The sequence below is a fragment of the Eubalaena glacialis genome, chromosome 15 (genome assembly GCF_028564815.1).
Source record: "Eubalaena glacialis isolate mEubGla1 chromosome 15, mEubGla1.1.hap2.+ XY, whole genome shotgun sequence".
NCBI lineage: Eukaryota > Metazoa > Chordata > Mammalia > Artiodactyla > Balaenidae > Eubalaena > Eubalaena glacialis.
The window spans coordinates 35,818,010-35,835,045 of record NC_083730.1 but is presented as its reverse complement, the minus strand read 5'-3'; positions in this window follow the sequence as shown (position 1 = coordinate 35,835,045).

Below are 17,036 nucleotides of genomic sequence, written 5' to 3'. Positions count from 1 at the left end.
GCCATTCTAATAGGTATGAAGTGATGTTTTACTGTGGTTTTGGTTTGCATTTCCCTGATGATTTATGATGTTGAACATCTTCTCTGTACCAGTTGGTCAGCTGTATGTCTTCTTTGGAAAACATATCTGTTCAGATCCTCTGCTTATTTTTTGATTAGATTTTTTTTACTATTGAGTTGTATGAATTCTTTATATATTTTGGATATTAACCCCTTATCAGATATATGATTTGCAAATATTTTATCCCATTCTGTTGGTTGCCTTTTCGTTTTGTTGATAGTTTCCTTTTCGTCCAGAATTATACCATGTACTCATAGCATGAGACAATGAAATAGATAAAAAGATCAAGCCTTGGATTTGAATATTGTAGAGTAGCATGTAGCTAGTTGCTAAATTTTTCACTTTTTAACTCTCTGTGTCCATTTTGATTATTTCACTTCCCATGCCATATTGGTTGGTATTTGTGTATCACCTGGTTATGACTCCACCACCAGGCTATACTGTCTTTGTTGTTGTTGTTTTTCAATTTTAAAAAACATTTTCATTGTGGTAAAGTACAGATAACATTACCATATTAACTATTTTAAAGTGTACCATTCAATAGCATTAAGTATATTCACATTGTTGTACAACCCATCTCCAGAACTTTTTTCATCTTGCAAAACTGAGACTCTATACAGATTAAACAACAATTCCCCATTCCTCCTTCCCCCCCCACCCCCAGCTCCTGGCAACCACCCTTCTACTTTCTGTTCCTATGAATTTTACTATGAGTTACTCTATATAGCTCTTGTAAGTGGAATCATGTAGTGTTTGTCTTTTTGTGACTGGCTTGATTCACTTAGCATAACGTCCTCACGATTTATTCATGTTGTAACATGTATCAGAATTTCTTTTCTTTTAAAGTGAATTCCCTGGTGGTCCAGTGATTAGGACTCCATGCTTCTACTGCAGGAGCCACAGGTTCGATCCCTGGTGGGGGTAAGTTCCCGCATGCTGCGTGGCCAAAAATAATAATAATAATAATAATTTCTTTTAAAGGTTGGATAATATTCCATTGTATGTATATACTACATTTTGTTTATCCATTCACCCATCGATGGGCACTTGGAGTTGTTTCTACCATTTGGCTATTGTGAATAAAATTGAAACATGCATGAAGTTAAAAAGTCAATGCATTTCTAAAGGGCTTATAATGTCCTCATCCTTATCTCTTTGCCTTATAATCACGCTTCCCAAAGGCAGCCTTTTTCAACTCTTTTAGTTGTTCTTCTGGGCCTTGAATGCATAATCCTAAATAATATGCTAATGCTGTTATTTCTTGATTTATCTGTTTCAGTCATTATTATTTTGTAGCTATAGCAAAGGTTTAGCATTCTTCAACCACTCTCTTCTTTTGTTCCTCCCATTCTCCCAATATAGTTATATAAATATGTTTAGTTTATTCAATACAACTAAGTGTCATTTACTTCTGATCTATATATTGTAAATAAGTTATGTTTCTTTCTTCTTTTTCCAGATTTAATAATTGCCTCATTTTAAAGTTTGGTCTATTTTCTATAGATTTTCTATATGTCTATTACTAATTCTTCATATAATCCAATGGCTTCTTAGTACAAGCTTTATTAGAGTCAGATATATCAGACAGCTCATGATTTTCCCATTTTCCTGGACATGCTCCTCCTGGAGCCCTCCGTTCTCACATTCTTCCAATCTAGATGCATTGTTTTCTAACAGGCTCCACTGTATTTGAACTGAACTAGCTGCTTAGCTTCGGGAACAGTGTTGGCCAGAAATTCAGTTCCTCACTGGCCCAGGTCTGGTTTATTCATCTTTTGAACTTCTTTTCCAAGTGTACTCTGAGACTCAACCCTCTAGCTAGGCCTGGAGATGAAGGATCAGATAGGTGGCATGGAGAGAACACTGCACAGACCTCAGTTTCCTCATCTCTAAAATTAGAATTATAAAGTTTATTTCACAGAAACCTTCTGAAAATCAATTGACATAAGGTTTATGGAATCACTTAATAAATGGGAGAAGTAAAAGGTGACATTACTTTTTTGCAGGAAAGAATAGAACAGTTAATGCATGTGACATTCTACAGTACATGTCGGCAAGTACACTGATCTATAAGCTTCTCTTGTATGGGAGCTGGGTGGGTGCTAGTCAATGTTACATTTTTGGTTCCCTGCATTGTGTCTGACACATGATGTATGGTTGAAGAAAATAAATTAGTTTAGTAAGAAAATAAGAAGTCAATTCCAAAAGACATGTACAGAAAATAAGTCCTATGGAAGTTCACAGAAGTGACAAAATTCAGTTATGTGGAGATATGTTACAGCAATTTTTGTGTAGGCTTAATTTAAGAAAGAACTTTCTAAAAATAAAACTATTAACTATGAAATGAATTGTCATAAGATTATCACAAATGGAGGTAAGTTTCTTACCCTGGAAGTATTCTAGAGAATGCTAGAAAAATGACCTATCAGAAACCTTCTGTACTACATGTAATAAAAAATATAATAATCTAGTGCTTGTGTATGATACTTACACAATTTAAAAGTAATTTTACATCAATCCTTTCATTTGATTCTTACTATGATTACAATACTGTGAAAATGATAATACATCCTAAGCACTGTTCTACATATATTATTAATATATTAATTATCATATTATATTAATTATGTATTAATATAATATATGTAAATTCATTTAATCCTCAGAAAACCTTGTGAAGCAGGTCACTATTTTTATCTTCATTAGGCAGACAATGAAACTAAGGTAGGAAGAAGTTAAATAACTTCCCTAAGGTCACATAGCTTATAAATGGCAGAGCTGAGATTTGAATACATGCCATAAAACCCAGTATCTGTGTGCTCTTAACTATTACACCTTGTGACCAAGAAGCAAACTCTGATGTCTATCTGGCCCTGGCCTAAGACAGACATGAGTAACGTAGAAACACCAGAGAGTGATAGCCGCCCCCCCCCAAAGACTGCAGCTGACCCTCAATGCCAGGTAGTTTTTGTCATGCTGGAATGCATATCCAATGTTGCTAGATTTTTTGAATTTTATAAAACATCATTTAGTTTTTAAATGTGGCAATTAAGTAAATATGTGCTTTCATATGTGTGTGTGTATGTGTACATATGTACCCATACGCCTGTGTATAAATGTATGTATATATATATCATGTATATTAACAGTGTTCACATTGAACAAACCTGTGGGCTGGGTTTGGCTTCCCTGCTCCACAAGCATGTGACCCCTGACTTCACTGAAACCTAGGGAAACCCCATCTTTCCTGACATGCAAGGAGAGGTTAATTGAATTGTTCAAGGTGTTAGTGGTTAGTTGACTCTGGACATAAGGAAAACCTGGCTTTTATCTCATTATCATGTTCATTCTGTACCATACTTACATAAACAGGAGGTGAAGGAAGGAGTAGCTGAAGGGGGGGTGTCCCTCCTTATGTGGAATATATCTTAACATTCCTGTAGTAGATTAAATTGGCTTTGTTATTCTTGTCATTGAGAGATGGAGTCTAATTCTGCTCCCCTAGTCATTTGCTTTGCTTGACCCAAAGAATGTGGCAGAAATGATGTTCTGGGACTTCTGAGATTAGTCATAAGAAGCCTTACAGCATCTGCCTGGACCTTTTGGTACACTCGTTGTTGGGAATGATTTCTCTGGAACCTGGCCACCTGCTGCGAGAAGCCTGAACCACATGGAGAGACAAAGTGTCAGCTCTCTGGCCAACAGCCACAGCTGGGCTCCCAACAATCCTCCAGAACCAACTGCCAAGCACGCTGCCCAGACCTCAGAGCTGTAAGCCAAGATACCATATTGGATGTGAACACTTCTTCCTCAGCTGCCCCATTTGATGCTACATGGTTCAGAGCTCAACTCCCCAGTCCAGCCTCTCCTAAATTCTTGACCCACAAAGCATGAGCCAAATAAAATAGTCATTTCAAGCTACTACATTTTGGGGTAGTGTGCTGCACAGCAGTGGATAACCTGAACAATACCTTTAATTAGTCTACTCAGGAAAATACTCCAAAGCTGCCTCCTTCTCTCTGCCCACCTTACCTTCAAGTTCTACTGTAGAAATTTCATTTACTGCTGGGACGTCACACAAGCCTGGTTGTTCAGAGAAGTCATTTTTGTAAAAGATGACTTGGGAGTTTCCATTTTCATATTGAAAGCATTTGTCACTTGGACACAGCTAACAGGTGGAACCCTCAGATAAAGGGGGTGTATGACATATTAGTGTGTGTTCCTGGCCACAGGATTTATCATCCCATCTCTTGTGGGCCTTTGGAAGATGAGTAGAGTTGGGAGGATGAAATGACTCCAGGCCCTCTTAGGGTCCCACCTGGATTCACAGTGCTGATTAGAAGTGACTGTTGTGGGAAGAGAGAACAAAGTGTGGTCCCAGGGTTGCTGTGTCTGACAGTCTGACACTTGTGGATGTGCCAGGCAGAATATGTTTGTATCTAACCAGGTGGCCCTTCATTTCATCTCACCATAAACAGTGTGCCAGTGGCTGAAGGTATAAAAATAAACAAATAAGCCTCTTGCCTCAAAAAGCTACAGACTAAAAAGGTATGTATGTATACATACATATATACATACATCTCCTTTATACATACACACACATACATATACACACATATACACACATATACACACCTTTTTTACATATATACATACAAAATAATATACATTTATTACTTGGGCTGAACTTTGTAGAGTATAAACAGGAAACGGCTTTGTTATTATCTTACCATTTACTTCAGCATGCTTTGTCTCATTTCCCTTCTTTGCCTCTTGATGACATCTTGGGCAGATTCCATAGCTGTCCAATTCCTTTTACTTCTTTTTGACAGTGTAAAGTCCCTTTCAAGCATTCAAAAGCCTAATTCTGTCCCTTTTAAAACTCCAAGGTCTCTTTTAATTTAAAGCTTTTCTTATTCACTCAAAGCATGTTAACTTGTGTCTTGGTGACCAGGGGTGGGTGTGAGGGGTGGCAGTCTGATCTATTCTTTCTCCATCACCTTTCCCTGTTCTGCTTCATCTTCCTCCAGGGTTGGGGGTGGAGGCCAGGAGAGGTAAGATCAGGTTTAGACATTGCAAGGATAAGGGAGGCAACAACCACATGGCTGATGGTTTGTAAGGCCGGCATCCATGCCCTCAGCTGTAGCAGATGTCCCGATGCTGCGGGAGGCACGGTGTAGGTTGTTCACAGGACCTGCTGCCCAGTGTCACCACCCCACATCCAACATGGGGATTTCTGCTGTGTGGTTTCCTAATACAGGGGCCACACTCTCTGGATGACCCTTGGCAACTCCTTTCTAACACCAATCCCTCTGAGGTCAATCTATAGGCATGCAGCCCTCTTGGGCAGGATCTTATCCAGTTGCCTCCCACTTGGCCATCCTCTCAGCCTTGCACTTGGTTCTCAGGAAGCTCTCATACACTTGTCATGCCCAACACTTTTCTGATGTGCCTGCTGCCCTCTCACTGTCATCCTGGGCTGCTCTAGGTATCCCGATGCCAGAGTCCTCCAGGGTGGGAAGCAGGTTTCAGTCTCTGTGTCCACAGATGTCCCCAACTCAATCTCTCCCAAGAAAGCTTACTCTGTGTTTCACTTGGATCCCTGGCTGCTGTGATGCCTGTGATTCTGTGGCAAGGTAAGCATCCTCCTGGGGAATAGGGTTCCAGTCTCCCCTTCTTGCAACTACACCCAAGATCTATAAATGATGCTCTTCGAGCACTTCCTTCAGCCTCTTGGTTGAGAAAAGCCAACAACTTTCTATTCATTTACTGAAACTCTTTCATATTTCTAAAGTTCTTTTACATCCAGGATGGCTTAGTGGTCTTCAGCTTCTCTTTAGAATGTGTGAGTACTTCTCTGTTGTCCTCAGTTTTAGCCTAGATTCTGGGACAACAGGACACACCCCATTAAATACAAAATATTCTGAACCACATTGATAACTGTTAATGGAGCCAGACAATAAACCAGTTCAAGGGAAGGAATGGCCGGAGGGCCTCAGGCGGCCAGGCATCCAGGAGGAGTGAGCTCTGGAAGGACAGTGAGGAGGAAACTCTAGGCAGGGGGGTGAGAAAAAGTCTGATGACAGAGAGTTTGGTGAACTCAAAGCACAGCAAGTTGGCAAGTCAGGTCTGTGGGGGAGGGAAGGGGTGTCAGGGCTGCAAAGCTACCTGTAGCCAGAGCGTAGGGACATGGGGCCACTGAAGAGCCATAGGAAGGGGGGTGATGTGACATCCTTGCTAGTCAGAAGGTGCCTAGGATGGAGAGCAGGAAGAACAGTTAAGAGACTTGTGCCAGGCCAGATGAGCAATAACAAAGGCCTGCTTTAGGCAGGATAGACTTGGAGAGGAGGGCTGGTTAGAGAAAGGTCTTCAGTTAGAGTCTGGAAATTGGCTGTGTGGAACTCAGGGCTGTGAGTGGAGGTAAAACCTTGTCCAGGCCCCTCAGGTCATCCCATTTACCTTCAAAATTTTACTCTCTTACATCTTCCTTAGTTATCCTGTTGTCTTGTGTTCTTGAATCTCTTCACCTTCTATGTTCCCCTCTAGAGGGGTAACAGACAGTGGTAAATAGTTGGCAAACTATTTATTTGGTGGTGGTGGTGGAGCAGGTTCACATCCTATAGTATGAGTGAAGCAGGTATCTGAAAATGCTCTATAAAGCTCTAACCTGAGGAAATGCAGGGAGCTCTTATTTTTAAACAGATATTGTTTGTAACTCATTTGGCAATAATCATGAACTATCTCTGACATTTCTTCTCTTGCTATCTAGAATTGTTATTTAAGTCTATGAATCCACTTGCCCCATCCCTTGGGGCTCTGCTCTTTGGTTTCCAAGGTGACAGCTAGCTAGCTAGCTAGCAGGTAGATTAACTCATGCTAAGCCATTAGTTACTACCATAGCAGACAACTCTGAGTAATGCCATACATTCTGAAACCTAGTAATATTCAGGTTTCTTTTAGAAGGAGAAAAAAATTCAGACCCAAAGTATTGACCTAAATAATTTTAAATTATAACATTAATTAAATAAGTATGTAGACTATTTGAGTGTGACAGATATATTCCTTTACTTTATGTACTTTAGTTCAGATTGAATAAGACCCTCATCCTGCCAGGCCAGCAGGAAATTGAAACTCAGTCTTATTAGGGCTCCTTGTAGCTCAGCTGACACATCTACTAAAGGCTGTGAAAAGGTCTTGGGAGCATCTTAGGCAGTGACAAAGCATGTAAGCCATTGGCCTTATTAGAAATCAATGAGATGGCCTCATCCAAGTTCTCAAGGCAACTTAAAGTCTACTGCTCTGCTCCCTCTGGGCCATATTTGGGGCCCAGGAATTGGACCCCAGATTCCTAGTATCCAGTTCTCCAAGGTACACCAAGCCTTGTCCTGAGAAGGAGTAGGACATGTATCCCACTACTTGAGGGACCCTCAGAGACTTATCTCCTCCCAAACTGGGGTAAATCTGCCATCATTTTCTCTACATCTTCCTCTATCCCTGGTGAGAACCTTTGCCTCCTTCCTTACCCTGCTGGTGTACTCAGCATATCTCCTAAATAAGTGAGGTCTTTACAAAAATCCCTGTATGATGTGGTCTTCTAGTAGCTCCACTTATGGCCCCACAAATGTTCCTGATGTGAGAGAACACAGCGCACCTGATTAACCTCTGGAACAAAAGTGGTGAGCAATGTAGACGGCAAACAACTTAACATCCTGATAAATTCTCCTACCTCTTGTAGATAAAAGTAGATATGTTTTTTAATGTCTCTAGTTTTTAGCACAATAATAAACATAATAAAGTTATTAATTAAATAGAAATAAGTACACAACTTAATAAAACTTACATTAACAATATTACTCATATGTGATGATATTTGAATAAAGGTTTTTCTGGGCGTCACTATGGCTCTGACTGCTATGGCACACCCCTTTTGAAGTCAGCATGAGTGTACTATTATGTGTTGTGTGATGATGACTCAATTTGCCCACAGTTCTTCTGTTTCATCTATTGTGACCTTTTTTCATACAAACAGCTGTGATGCTATTTGGAATTCACATAGTGTCAAAATTATTATTTACATAATAAATATGCTGTACTCTTTTTCCATTATTCTGGGACAATTAAAAATTAAAGAAGTACCAATTTGTACCAACTCCATCACCAACACAACACAAACTTGAACACAGAAATCATGGGGTAATATTGGTTATTTGATGGTCATTAAGATAAGCCTATGTATATTCATCATTTGAAAAACAACTGAACTGTAAATAGACAATTAAGAATTTTTTGGATTGAATGCTTTGAATTCTGGGCATCTGTCTGTGAATCCCAGTCTCGTGGAAGTCAGTTTGAAAATACTGCTATAGTTGCATGAGTATGAGCTCTGAAGTCAGAGCTGAATTTGAATTCTGCTTCAGTTTCTACATCTGCAACATATGAATGGTGATATCTGTCTCTGTATTTGCTAGTGCTTCATAACAAAATACTACAAACTGGGCAGCTTAGAACAATAGAAAGGTATTATCTCACAGTTCTGGAGTCTGGAAGTTTGAAATCCACGTTTGTAGCCAGTGCTGCCTCTAAAGACACTAGACAAAGCTCTGCTCCCTGACTCTCTCTGAGCTTGCAGTGTCCTCTGGCATTCCTTGGCTTGCAGGTGCATCACTGCAATCCTCCATCTTCACATGGTATTTTCCCTACATCTTCACATCATTTTCCCACTGTGTGTGTCTGTCTCTGTGTGTCCAAATTTCCCCCTTTTATAAGGACACCAGTCATGTTGGATTAGGGCTTGCCCCGAAAGACCTCATGTTAACATGATTACTCGTAAAGACACTATTTCCGAATAAGGTCACATTCTGAGGTACTGGGGATAGGACTTCAACACATGTTTTGGGGGACACAATTCAAAGCATAGCACCTTCCTTTGCTGGTCTGAGGATTTGAAGTAATGGATCGGAACTGTCAGGCTCATGTAGATGCTCAATAAGGAGCAATTGGTATGTTCCTAACAGGATGGTTGACTGCTCCTCCCACAGACACACTTCACGGCATATTTACATTCAGCACACTGGCTGTAGTTTGGAATTTCTGACACTGCAGTGTGTCAGTGAGAGAAAGGCCTTTGGCAACAGATCAAATTCCACCAAAATGTTTATGTCTACTCAAGACCCAGGCTGACAGATTTCGTTATCTACTGTGTTAGTTTTCAAAAATCACTTTGGACCAGATTGTGAGTCTTTTGATTGCATTCACTACCCTGTCTCCACAGTCCAACAGCTGCTTAGCGAATAAGAGCCCCTCTGCACTTCCAAGTTTAAGCTGTGAGTTTCTTTTGCGTCAAAGAAGAAGGCTGCTATATATTTATTTTCTTTACTTTTTTTTTAGTTGGATTTTGGGACTGAGTCTGATTCTCCCATAAATGAAGGAAAGTAATGCCAAGTTAGAGGCAGTGAAATGAGGGACTCAGAAGACTTTGAAAGGAAGGGAATATGTGTGGTTTGTTGTCATTTCTGTGTCCACCTGTGTCCAAGATTTTGAAAGTCTCTGCATTTTAATACTGGGCTTTCATATTCTGTGCAGATTAAATTCTCAAAGAGAACTCTGAACAGTGGCCTTTGCTTCATGGACATAAAAATTTTCTTTGTGGAGTCTCATGTGCATTAAAACAAGGAATGGAGCCTGGCTCATCAGGCTGGCTGAGGGTTTTTATGCGGTGGAGGAAGAGTGGGGGCACCAGCTTTATAGCGTGCCCTTTCAGGTAGATACACATTTGACACAAGAATGCTGAGTTATCAAGTTTCCTCCAAGGGCAATCATATATCTTGAGAATCCAGAGGCAAATTATATTTGACATTTCATTTAAAACCTGAGACACCTTGATGCTAAACCAGAGTGTAAGAGTGCTAAAGCATGAAGCCATTCAACTTGACAGAGAGGATGTTTCTATTCCTATCTTACCTGCATGGGTAATAGACAAGTGCTGATAGCTCTTCCTTATTTCATCCAGATGAAATCACGGAGTAAGCTCTCTGCTGAAATGACAGTAGCTCAAAGTTATTTCCTCTCTGGCAGCATGAAGGGTGCCCATCTGGAGCAATTTAGAAGCTGCGTTGTGGCTGGTATTATTTATGCAGTGGGTAACAAAGCTGTATTTACTTGGCTCACATTCCAGATCGAAGAGGTATGAGTGTGTGTGAGTGGGAGACATGTGAGCAGGCCCATCCGATGACATTTCCTCCACATGTAGGGGCAGAGGGGGAGGAGGCTGGGAAAATTGCCTTTAACTCAGGGTGGCGATGATTCCCATATCTTCTTCATTTTTATGAGAATTTTATACTTGTCTATGTGGATTTGGGAAGGAGGGCAGAAGGGAGAAAAGGTGCAAAAAGAATGATAGTTTAGACTAGTATTTTCCAGAGGCATGGAAATAAAATAATTTATCAAGTAAAAATAAGAAAAATGCAGATGTATTATATTGCATGGTGATATGTAACATATATACAATTCATTGATAAAGAAATATGTGTGTGTTGAGAGATGATGCTCAAATATATATATATATAGATAGATAGATATCTATATCTAATATATCTACATAGATAAAGATATATATATCTCCTTTTTTTGTACTGAGGGGAGTACATGGTCAAAAAACCAATGTCCTACACTGGTCGGTATGTAATAAACCTTAGGAAGTTATAATTACACAGTCAGTTCATCTTGTAGTCAATAATTATTTTATGAATACCTAGTCCCATAATAGAGAAGAGGAAGAGGAATAAGCTGCATCCCAAGTGAGTTGCTGAGGGCAGGGCACATGCCTCCATCTTTCCAAGCCCAGTGTCTGTGTCAAGCCTGCCAAGGAACTGGGGATCAAGAAGAGTGGCAGAGTGAAGAAGTGAGTGACCAAGTGAACAAACAAATTACAAAGTGCTCTGTCAGACTGGAGCTAAGGGAGAACTCACAATGGACTGGGCTGCAGTGGTGTCAGAGAACTAGAAAGAAGGGCAAATTTATGAGATGGGAATTCTTATTTTATTTGTGAACATCTACAGATGCAGCCGGTTTCCACTTCAGAGGCCTCAATCAGGACCTATGCCCAAAACGGGCTCCTTGAAGGATGAGAACCGACACATCAGTCCCTCCAACACCATCCATCATGATACCTCCCTGCTCCAAGCTGTTCTTTTTGCCTCATTTATCATCTCTGTTTTTAAAATATTTCTGTGACATTACAGCCCAATGGTAGAGCACAAGTAGAGTTGTATTGCTAAATTTTAGAGAAATAAACCCCAAACCAGCACATTTTCATCACTCAGCAGTGACCGTTGTTCACACCTTGTTGCATATCCATCTATGCCTATCTACGATGTTTCACACCAAAGTGAGATCATACTGCATATGTTGTTCTGCAACCTGCTTCTTTTTTCAGAAATGATGTCCACCTTTTTATTTTATTAGATGGTAAACTCATCAAACATTCTCCCAAATGACGTTCAAGTAACTTTTACAGTTGGTTTCTCCAGGATTAATCTAGGACCACATGGAACCAGGCAATGTCCTCTAAGCAGTGGCATGCCATAGCTGGCTCTGACTGTGTGCTAAAGATTTTGTGAGCTCTTTGATGTCACACAAGTACCCTGAAATTACCTTGGTGGGGCTGTTTACAACATGGAAATCTGCAAACACTGCAAATCCCTATCACTCTGGACTGGGTGTGAAACATTTACCAGCACACCTTTGCCTCTGGTATCTTTTAATCCAGCATAACACCCCTGTCGCTTTTTTTGTATGACACTGACTTGTTAAAAAGAACAGGTCAGTTGCCCTGTAGAATGTACTACCTTCTGCCTTTGTCTGGCTGTGATGTAATATAGCCCACATATTTCTGTTATACTGGAGGTTATGTCAAAAGGCTTAATGGATTCAAGTTAAACATTTCTGGCTTTCAGTTGATTTTAGGTATATAATATTGTAGTTTTCCAGAAGACACATAATATTTGGTTGACCCATCATTAATGATACTAATATTGGCCTCTAGATTAAATTTAATAAGGGCAATTCAGTCCCTCCATTGTAAATTATGTTTTTCTCTTGGGACTAGAAAGTAATCTGTGTAGTATTACTTTGCACTATATGAATGTATTACTGTACAAAACATTCATCTACTGGTTATGACACCAATTGATAAACCTTGCCTGAAGCAGTTAATTTAATTAGAGTTTCTAAAATGTTTTTACAATTCCACCACTCCTTCATTTGTTAGCTGACATTCCTATGTAAAGAAGAGCTTTCACTCACCAAGTGGGCTATTTTATTACCCTGAAACCCAATTCCTGCCAGAAAGGCAAGATAAATGATCAATTCTTTTCCTTTATTTCCCAATCTTCAGAGAGGAGTTGTGTTAATACCTACCTCAAATAGTGACAAATGAGTTTTCTATGACTTTCTTTTTTATAGTATCGTTATGCACTCATTGATTCTTCATTGATTCAATCTGTTTCAATCCACTAAACTCATTATTCTCTTTTGAGGTCTAAATTGTCTCAACTTTGACCAGTGGTACCTTCTCCATATTGGCTCCCAGATGTTTGACATAACCCCATGAATCTTTGCAGGCACATTTGCTTTCTGGCAAAAGAGGTCCCAGATTTACCTGTTCCCTTTCCCTCTTAGACTGAACTCAACCATTTCTCCAAGGAGCCTTGGCTTCTTTCCATGTAGAACGGTAATAGAAGCCACAGCCTGGGCACAAGGGCTGTTAATTGCTGTTGAGATTACATCACTTCTAGAAGTTTTCAAAAAGTGTTTAAATATATATTTAAAAAGTCATGAGCTCACATTTATAATTTAAATTAAAATGTTTACATCAGAGTGTTTTCACTTTTTCTTATTTTATATTTGTATTCTTTGTTTTACACTGAAATTTTGGTTAATAAAACATAATTAACATAATAATTTGTTTTGATATGCAATATATTTTTAAAAGTTTGAAAATAGCGATGCCAGTTTTAAAAACCAACAAAGTGGGTTTTTTTTTCTTGTTTTTTTTTTTCGGTATGGTTCTTTTTCCCTAAGAATATCTCATAATGTATTATAATATTATAATATCATAAGTATTCACAGTCAAAATACTGTGTTTTCAGGAATTCCCTGGTGGTCCAGTGGTTAAAACTCGGCACTTTAACTGCCATGGCCTGGGTTCAATCTCTGGTTGGGGAACTAAGACCCTGCAAACTGCATGGCCAAAAAAAAAAAAAAAAAAAAAAATACTGTGTTTTCAAGTCCTTTGAATGAAATCTTTTCACTGTTACCAATTTGATATATAGATAGCTTCATTTGTTTCAATTTGAGGTGTTTTTCTAATTTAGTTTTCTTTAAAAGTTAATGTCTATATAATTAAAAAGTCAAAACAATATATAGTGTATATACAAAAAAGTCTTGCTTTCATTTCCCCCTCACCAATTTCATGTAATCATTTAAAAGCTTCTGGTTTATCATTTCAGTGTTTCTTTTTTATATATATATTTCCCCATAGTACATATACAACATTCTGTGTCTTGCTTTTTGTTATTATGCAGTATTTATTGGCAATCTTTCCATATCGGTTGGTTCATGAATATTGTCCTCATTCCTTTATTCCTCTGCAGAGCATTCCTTCTTGAGGGTCTCTCACAGGTGGGGAAGGGAGAATAAAAGCAGAGGGGAGTTAAGAAAGCAAAAGCCACACCCCATTGCTTGTGGGCATCACAACAAAGCCAGAACGAGGCAGAGTGGAAAAGGACAGGGTTATGCCAGGGGGGAAGAGAAGTGTGCTTTGGACTGGATAAAGTTTTCTCAGTCTCCACCAGACAACTGCCTTCCTTCTCAGATGCTAAAAGTTTCTCCAACTGATTCCTCCTTTCCCAGTACAATAAGGTTCAAGGCTGTCTGTGCTGTAGTGAGCCTGAAAATGAGAAGAGCCAACATTTTTTAGCAGGTATCAGGGCTTCCTCTAAAGGGATCTGGTGACAGATGAGAGGGTGGTGAGGTCAGGCTGCGTCTCCTGTATGGAAGGAGCCTGAAAACTGACCTCACTGAAGTTGTTACTTATGATCAGGTTTTATGTTTAATCGATAAAAATGGGCTGATACAGAGTATGGGAACACAAAGGTCATAGCTATGTGCACTTATTACTTCATTCATTCTTTTATTCAACATACATTTATTAACTGTCCACTATTTTCTTTTCCTTTTTTTTTTTTAGTGTTTCTAAGAGAATTCATTATCCCATCTGTAGTATTAAAATATTAGCAAGGAAGTATGTTTCCATTGAATTACTCAACAATGTACTCCTGTAGTAGAGCCAAAATAGATGCACACACATCAATGGTTATCATCAAAATGTAAATATGAACACAGCTGCATACATCCCTCCCTTTATACTTCCTTCTGCCCCTCTGCTGCCAACATAATGAACAAGTCCTGACTCAGAGATAGTTTAACAATTCCATGTCCTAGATGCTGCTTTTCTATCAATTATTTTTAAAAAGATATTTACAAATTGGTTAATTCACTAGCTCTACTTTTTGTCATACATTGTCACCTCAGGATGTTTAAAAAGCTTAGATGTTGCAAAATAAAGAATGAACTTTGTTCATAATAAACACAGGCACTTTACAAAAATGCACATGTAGACCTATGGTTATAACCTAAACCTGTCTTCTCGATATGGAGATACTAGCCAAGAGCCCTTCCCTTCATCCTTCTTTTCCCTCCTCTATCATTTCAATGGACAGTCTGCTGTTTTCTAACAACTTAGCTGGGCAAAGTAAGACATAATCCAGTTTTAAGGATCTGCTAGTATAGAGCAATGGCTGCCAGCTTTTTAAATCTCACACCCCAGCACTAAACACTTTTTGACATGCATTCCAATTATCCTTACTTATTCATAACACAACATACTTTGCTATTCTAATATGAACATTATAAAATGTACAAAGAAATTATAGAAATATAAATAGAAATTTTAATATTTTCTCCCTTAGAATGGTTTTATAAAAATTATTGACTACAATACCAATGTGCTATGGGCTATTGAAAGTGGTTGGCCATCCAGGTAGAAATTAGGCCAATTAAAACAATTTGTCAAGGCTCTACTTACCTGGGTATCCACATACCTGGATCTTGCCTCTAATGTTAACATGGAGTTGATTAATTCAACTAAATCAAAGGGATCTCTTATTTTGTTAAACTAAGACTTAAAAAGACAATAAAAATTTTTTTTGCTGGGGGAAAAAAATGACTATTTGCAATGTATATCACCTGGTTAAAAGCAAAAAGTCCTGAAATTTGTCCCCAGTTCATCTGTCAGAGGAACTGGTAATGATCCTAACTGGTGTGGTTAAGGGGACAGTTTGAGTCCAGGCTTTATTTTTTTCTGGATGTACCATAGTATTCTGGGTAAATGCTAGTGCATCTTGATCTTGATTTAAAGGCACTATTACTAAGGCATAGTCTATGCTTATACACTTGCTCAAAATAAAGCCTGTAAATACTGAACCTTTATTAGTTGAGTTTGGTGAAGGATTTTTTTCCTCTTCAGTGGTCTCTGAGAATTTCTGCCTTCAGCTCTGTGATGATGCAATTTTACATCCACATACATATACTTATAGAGTGCCTGCTTTTCAAGGAGGAAAGACATTAAGCCAAATTTTTTTATTTCCTCAACTATATTATGAACAAAACAATTGCTTTCCTTGCCTCTGAGGTGGAAAGCCTTGGTTGTCTCCAAGTTACCCAAATATGTGGGGGATAAAAGTGACTGAAATTACGGCATTATTTTAAACTGAAGATCAAATCGCAGAACCTTGATACTCTTGGGATTAATGAAAACAAGTTTGGAAAGTGAAGTTTTCTTAGGGAGCATTCAGTTGTCCATATGGCTTAAACAGCAGAGAGATGGTGCCTTCATTGGGATGACCATCATGACTCATTATTTGCAGCAGCATCCCAGCATGCTTATTGGCTCTTAATTGAGTACTGTGTGATGTATATACATATCCTGAGCACTGTGCACCAGAACCTTGCTTGTAGCCTTTTCATAATTCAGTTGCTTTTCTGTGTGATTATTTTATTAATGTTGGTATTCCCTCAGACCATCTGCCCCATGAATGCAGAGACCATTTCTGATTTATAGTCAGTTTCTGCACAGGAACTAGTGTCTAGTAGTGCTAAATACATACTGGTGGAAGGAAGGAAGGAAGGAATGAGGGAAGGAAGGAAGGGAGGGAGGAAAAGACAGGGGGAAGAAGGAAAGAGGGAAGGATCGAATACAAAAAATACAACACAGCTGTAGTCCTTGAATTCTTGGTTGGGGAATCTTCAAATGTTTTGGAGAGGTCGGTGATTTTTAGTTACTCAGAACCTTCAGATTATGGGACATGAGTAGGGTGACCATAGCTCTGTTTGCCTGACTCAGTCCTCATTTGCTCCTGTTGACCTGGTATAATTATTAATAAAGTCCCTTTTCAGTCTCAAAAGTGTCCTGACTAGCAGAAAAATTATATGGTAACCCTAGGCAAGAGGATGTAAAAAATGGGATCTTTTAGAATTTAGCTACCCACTGGCCAGTCTTAGCTGACCCAGTACTTTTCTGATTTCATAAAATATGAACCCAGGCTGCATCCCACAAAGCTTTGTACGGGAGGAAAAATAATTTCCCCCCACCCTTCTGAGTTCTTGACTGAGACTCCTGTACTAAAACATAGATTAACAAATAGAAGTTTATTAGTATGTGAATCATGGGAAGTACCCAAGAAAAAATGAATAGCTCGAAGAAGTAGTTTTAGAATTCAGGATTAAATACCATCTTAGAGAGAAAGGAGGGAGGATGTATAGGCCTCTTAGGGGAGAGTAAATGATTTTGGAAAGATGAATGGGCTCTTAGAATAGATTGAGGGGTATGACATTTTGTGACAAAGTGTGTCTGGGTG